The sequence below is a fragment of the Spermophilus citellus genome (assembly GCF_964194105.1).
Source record: "Spermophilus citellus genome assembly, chromosome: 6".
Lineage (NCBI taxonomy): Eukaryota > Metazoa > Chordata > Mammalia > Rodentia > Sciuridae > Spermophilus > Spermophilus citellus.
In genome coordinates, this window is record NC_138187.1 from 68,192,198 (window position 1) to 68,198,622 (window position 6,425).

The following is a 6,425-nucleotide window of genomic DNA, read 5'->3' on the forward strand; positions in this document are numbered from 1 at the left end:
TTTTGATACTGGGGATTGAATGCAGGGGTGCTTAACCTCTGAGCCGCAACTCCAACCCTTTATATATATTTGCTTGGAGACAGGATCTCACTGAGTTGCTTAAGGCCTCCATAAGTTACTGAAGCCGGCTTCTAACTCACCATCCTCCTACTCCAACCTCCCACAGGCATGCAGGCCCGGCGTTTATAGAGTTTTTGCATCCAGATAATGCTGGCCTCTAAGAATTCATTACAAAGTGCTCCTCCCATTTCTATTTTTTTTCCCTTGGAACAGTTTGAGAAGTATTAAGATCACTTCTAAAAATATTTAAAAATATTCATCAAGTGAAGCCATTCTGGTCCTGCACTTTTCTTATTTGAGAGGTTTTAATTACTGATTCAATCTCTTAACATTATAGGTGTGTTCAGATTTGACATTTATTTCTGAATCATTTGATGTAATAGGTGTGTTCCTAAGAATTTATCCATTTCATCTAAGTTTTCTGATTTTTTATCATAGAAATATTCATATTATCCTTTTAAAAATATTTTTAGTAACTTTAGGTATAACACCCATCCCATCATGTTTTTTTTTCTCTTTTTCTTTCAGTGTAGCTAATGGTTTTGTTAACCTTTAAAAAGTATAAACTTTGTTTATTTTTAATCTCTATTGTTTTTCAATTCTCAATCTTTGCTCCAATTTTTATTATTCCTCTCCTTCTGCTAGATTAGGGTTTATTTTTATTTTTTCTTTTCTAGTTTCTCAAAGTATAGTTAAGTGATTGGCTTGAGGTAGTTCCTATCTGATACAGGGGTGGATACGTATGTATAAACTTCTCTCTGAGCACTGCCTTTGCTGTATCACATACGTTTTAGAATGTTATTTTTTAAATTTTCATTAGTCTTCAAGTACTTTCTAATTTCATTTGTGATTTCTTCTTGGGCCCATTGGTTGTTTAGAAGTATGCTCTTCAATCTCCAGATATTTGTAAATTTTACAGATTTCCTTCTGCTATTGATTTCTAGCATTATTCTATTGTGGTTGGAGAACAGGGTTTGCATGATTTCATTATGGAATTTTGCTTTGTGATCTCACATGTTTTCTTGATAATGTTCCATGGGTACTTGAAAAGAATGTATATTTGTCAGCTTTTCATCACTGTGACCAAAATACCTGACAGAACAACTTAGAGGACAAAAAGTCTATTTGAACCTCACAGTTTCAGAGATTCAGTCCATGATCAGTCAACCAGTTTCCCTGCTCTAAGTGCAAGATGAGGTGGGATAGCATGGCATAAGGGTATAACAGAGGAAAGCTGCTCAGGTTATGGCAGCCAGCAAGAAAGAGAGAGAGAGACAGATAGACAGGGTGAGGAGCCAGAGACAAAATATAAACCCCAAGGGCACAACCCCAGTGATCTACTACTTCAGCCATGCCCAACCTGCCTATAGTTTCCACCCAGTAGTCCATTCAAATCATTAATCCATCAAATGGATTAATCCTCTGATTATAGCTCTCAATCATTTCAGCTCTGAGCATTCCTGTATTAACACATGAGCTTTTGGGGGGACACACTTTATCAAAACCATAACAATCTATAGAGGAGTCTTCTCCATATTACCTCTATTTTGTATATGGTATTGTTACCTTCTCCATTTCCTCATTGATCTTCTGTTTAAATGTTCTATTCATTATTGAAAGTAGGGTAATGAATTCCCCAATCATTAACATAGAACTTTCTTTTCTCCTTTCAATCCTGTCAGTGGTTGCTTCACATATTCTGGGGCTTTATTGTTTGGCATATGCCGCAGTCTGGCTGGGCACAAATCACCAGCCACTCAAGAGGAACAAACTTTATTTCTGAACTCCACCCGCACACTCCACACACACTCCCCAGGAACTCTCCCGAATGCCACGCGGCTCCTCCAGGAACCACCAACCGGAAATCCCTCCTCCAGCACTTCCCCAACCAATTCGAACTCTCCAGGAATCCCCGCAGGAACTCCAAAGTAGCATGCGGAGGCAGACAGTAAAGGTCTAATATACAATTGAATCAATTCAGCTTCATCTTAATGGCTCACCTCTCAACCAATACTATTGGCAAAATGCCAGGGGCCATTCCGACTCGGCTGTGGCTCTCAGCATCTCCCCCCTTCTGTTTAATTAAACAACAAGCAATGTTACTTAGGGACCATGCCTGTTAGGTTGTCCAATACTACATATGGTCCTTGCCCATCATTGGATGAGCTGACCTCAAAGCGTCAGCCTCCTGTCTTAGGTTGGTACCACTGCAATTGGATCTTACCCATCACTGACTACTGGTCCAGCATACAGCCATACTTGTGGATAGGCCTTTGCACCAGTGTGGGGGGGGTGAGGTTCTTTGCCTCACCTCTGTTGGCCCCCAAATTTGGCCTTGGTGCCAGTGGGGGGGTGAGGTTCTTTGCCTCACCTCTGTTGGCCCCCAAGTTTGGCCTTGGTGCCAGTGGGGGGGGGTGAGGTTCTTTGCCTCACCTCTGTTGGCCCCCAAATTTTAGACCATCACTAGCAGAAGGGAGGAAGATGCAAAATGCCATGACACCAAGCCAAATGATGGCTCTTTTTCGAAAAATTGTACCACCGATGACACCATCTGCAAAGATATGCCAGCACTACTACAATTTGCTGCACCAACAGATAGTTCACAAGGCATACAAGTGATACATAGCAAGCAGTTCAAAGCAGAGGAATTCATCAATATGTCCATTTCCTCCTAAACTAAATCGACTCCTTGAATGAGCATTACTTGTTGAGTTATTATTCCTTGATGCATCAGTTTATACAGTTTACTGTGATAGCTATCGAAGAAGCTGTAGTTTGGTTTTATCTTTGTCTTCACTGGCACTGGGAGGAAGATAGGAATTCTGGCAATGATGGCTAAAAAGAAATTATGTAACATTCCAACAGGTACTAAGAAAACAATTTTCTGAACAATTTACATTATGCTGAACAGAATTATTAAATATAATGAAAAGGAAAGGTGAAAGTAAACAAACAGATCTGTTAACCTCCTTATTTGTTTACATATTAAAACAATCCTCAACAGCTGTTTACCCAATTTAAATTAAACCATTTAAATCATGTGAATAATAAAAAAATATTCGGATCTATTTTTTCATGAGCGCTCTTCATATATATGGACATATGCACATACAGACATACAACACGAAATAGAAGTGTGCACACATAACATACAACATACAACACATAACATAATAGTAAAGGCCTTGTAGCATTTCACAGCTGAAATCCCCATTGTAATGTTTAAAAACTCCACAGTCAAAAAATAGAACTGATCAGAAAAACATTAACCTAGGTCTGTATGAGCTCAAAAAACAAAATAAAACTTTATGATGTGGGAAAAGGCAATAATAAAATAGATATTGAAAAAAGACATCCTGGTTACCACCTGGGTTTGACTCTTTTTTGGATATCCCATCCTTTTTCCTGTAACTTGCATAATGGGTCTGAAGGTATTCCCACAAGCAAGCCCCAAGGTTTTTTACATTTGAAATAGGCTTTAATGGTGTTCATTATTCATTAGCCTCCAGGTGTGGGAGAACCACTGTTGCAGATGTAAGAATAGCCAAGCTGGAGCTCTGGATATCAGCTGTTATGGATTTGAGTCAAATCATCTTCTTTTTGGTCTGTAGAAATCACTTTGGTTAGTCTCTCTGGAATCCAAATCGGCTGCTGTTCTCCCTGTGGAAATACACAAACAGGCCCCCGACTCCAGACAATCACTGGGTCAGGACTTTAGTTAAACTCTCCGGAATCCAAATCAGCTGCTGTTCTTCCTGTGGAAACACACAAACAGACCCCCGACTCCAGACAATTACTGGGTCAGGACCTTTCCATTGTCCTATTAGAATATCTTTCCAAAGTACCTTGGGCTTATGTACATTTTTTGGACACATATGCCTTTCTGCAGCACTAAGTCCTGATGAATCCAAATTTAAAAAGTTTAGAGTAAAAAGGGTTATTTTAAGTTTATCTTTGGGGGATATATACCTCTTTCCAATTCCCTCTTTTTGCTTTAATAAGTACATTTTAATAGTTTGATGAGCTCTTTCAACTATGCCTTGTCCCTGTGGATTGTATGGAATTCCTGTTATATGAGTAATGCCAAATGATGAGCAAAATTGTTTAAAAGAGGTAGAAGTATAACCAGGACCATTATCTGTTTTTAACTGTTTTTGAACGCCCACAGTGGCAAAATTTTGTAAGCAATGAGCTATAATATCTTTAGTTTTTTCTCTGGCATGAAGGGAGCCCATCAAAAATCCGGAAGAAGTATCAACTTTAACATGCAAATATTTTAATTTTTCAAATTCTGGCAAGTATGGGACGTCCATCTGCCAAATATGGTTAGGTATCAGTCCTCTAGGATTGACTCCAAGATTAACTTGTGGTAAAAAGGTCACACAATTTTGACATTGTTTTATTATTTGTCTAGCTTGTTTCTTAGTTATTTTAAAACGCTTTTGTAAAGTATTAGCATTGACATGGAACCTTTTATGAAAATTTATAGCTTCTTCTATTGTAGAGAAAATATGTATGTCATGTGTAGTTTTATCTGCTAAATCATTGTCCAAACTAAGGGCTCCAGGCAATCCTGTATGTGCTCTAATATGTCCTATAAAGAATGGATCTTTTCTGTCCCAGATTAGACTTTGTATAGTGGAAAACAAAGAGAAAACAGTAGAGGAAGGGGAAATCCTACCAGCATCTTCAAGGGATACTATAGCATTAACTATATACTGACTATCAGAAAATAAATTAAATACAGAATCCTTAAACATCACAAAAGCTTGTAATTCTGCATTAAGCTCTACCTTTTGAGCTGATTGTTTGGGTACTAAAAATGTAAAAGTTTGATCAGGGGTAACTACTGCTGCTGTACCATTATTTGACCCATCAGTGAATATATTTGGAGCATTCATGATAGGTGTTTTTCTTGTCATTTTTGGAAAAACTACAGGATGTGAAGACCAAAAAGACAACAAAGGATTAGATGATAAGTGGTTATCAAATGAAACATTAGATTTACACATGATTATTGCCCAAGTATTTAACTCATTAGCTAACTCATCAATTTGATCCATAGTATATGGAGTAATAATTTTATTGGGAGAAATTCCAAACACTCCCTTTGCTGCATTTATTCCTTTGAGTATTAATTGTCCTACAGCCTCAGGATACCTAGTAAGAATAGTGTTAGGAGAATAAGATAAATGTATCCACAATAATGGACCTTCTTGCCAAAATACTCCTGTAGGAATATTTTTTGTTGGTATTACAATAAATAATAAAGGCAAACTTATATCAATTCTATCCAAATGCATATTTTCCATATATGTTTCAATAATTTTTAATGCCTTTCTTGCTTCAGGCTTTAACATGCAGGATGAATTTGGATCTGATGGACCTTTTAGGATATCAAATAAAGGTCCCAACTCTCCTGTTGGTATGCCTAGATAAGGCCTTATCCAATTTATGTCTCCTAATTACTTTGGAAAGTCATTAAGTGATTTGAGTTGATCTACTTGTATTTGAATTTTTGGTGGACAGACCATGGTTGAGGATAATAGAACTCCTAAATAATTAATTGGAAAATTTAATTGTACTTTATCTATTGCTATCTCTAGATTATAATTTTTCAATAAATTTGTAAGTGTGGCATAACATTCTAGCAATGTGTTTTTATCTTTGTGTGCTAACAATACATCATCCGTATAGTGAAATATTTGTAGTTCAGGATTTTGACTTCTAAGTGGCTGGATTGCTTTGTTAACATAAATTTGACACATAGTTGGGCTGTTAGCCATCCCTTGAGGGAGTACTTTCCATTCATATCTCTGATCAGGACCTTCATGATTCAGTGCAGGGATAGTAAATGCAAAACATGGACTATCCTCAGGATGAATTGGAATTGAGAAAAAACAATCTTTAATATCTATAGCTAAAACATACCAGGTTTTTGGCAAAGCAGACAATTGAGGAATCCCCGATTGAGCAAGTCCCATAATAACCATCTCAGTATTAACGGCTCTTAAATCTTGCAATAATCTCCATTTACCAGATTTATTTTTAATGACAAAAATGGGAGTATTATGGGGAGATACGGAAGGTTGTATATATCCCTCCTTTAATTGTTGTTTGACCAGGTCATGGGCTGCTTGTATCTTTTCTTTAGTCAGGGGCCACTGAGGAACCCATACTGGTCTTTCTGATTTCCAAGTAATTTTTATTGTCTCAGTGACCCCTTCTGAAAACTCAATCCATGTCTATTTATTCCTTGATCTATTTGAATTGGTGCTGATTACGCCAAGGTCACGGGTTCGATCCCCGTACGGACCACCAATTGCCGAAGTCTGGCTGGGCACAAATCACCAGACACTCAAGAG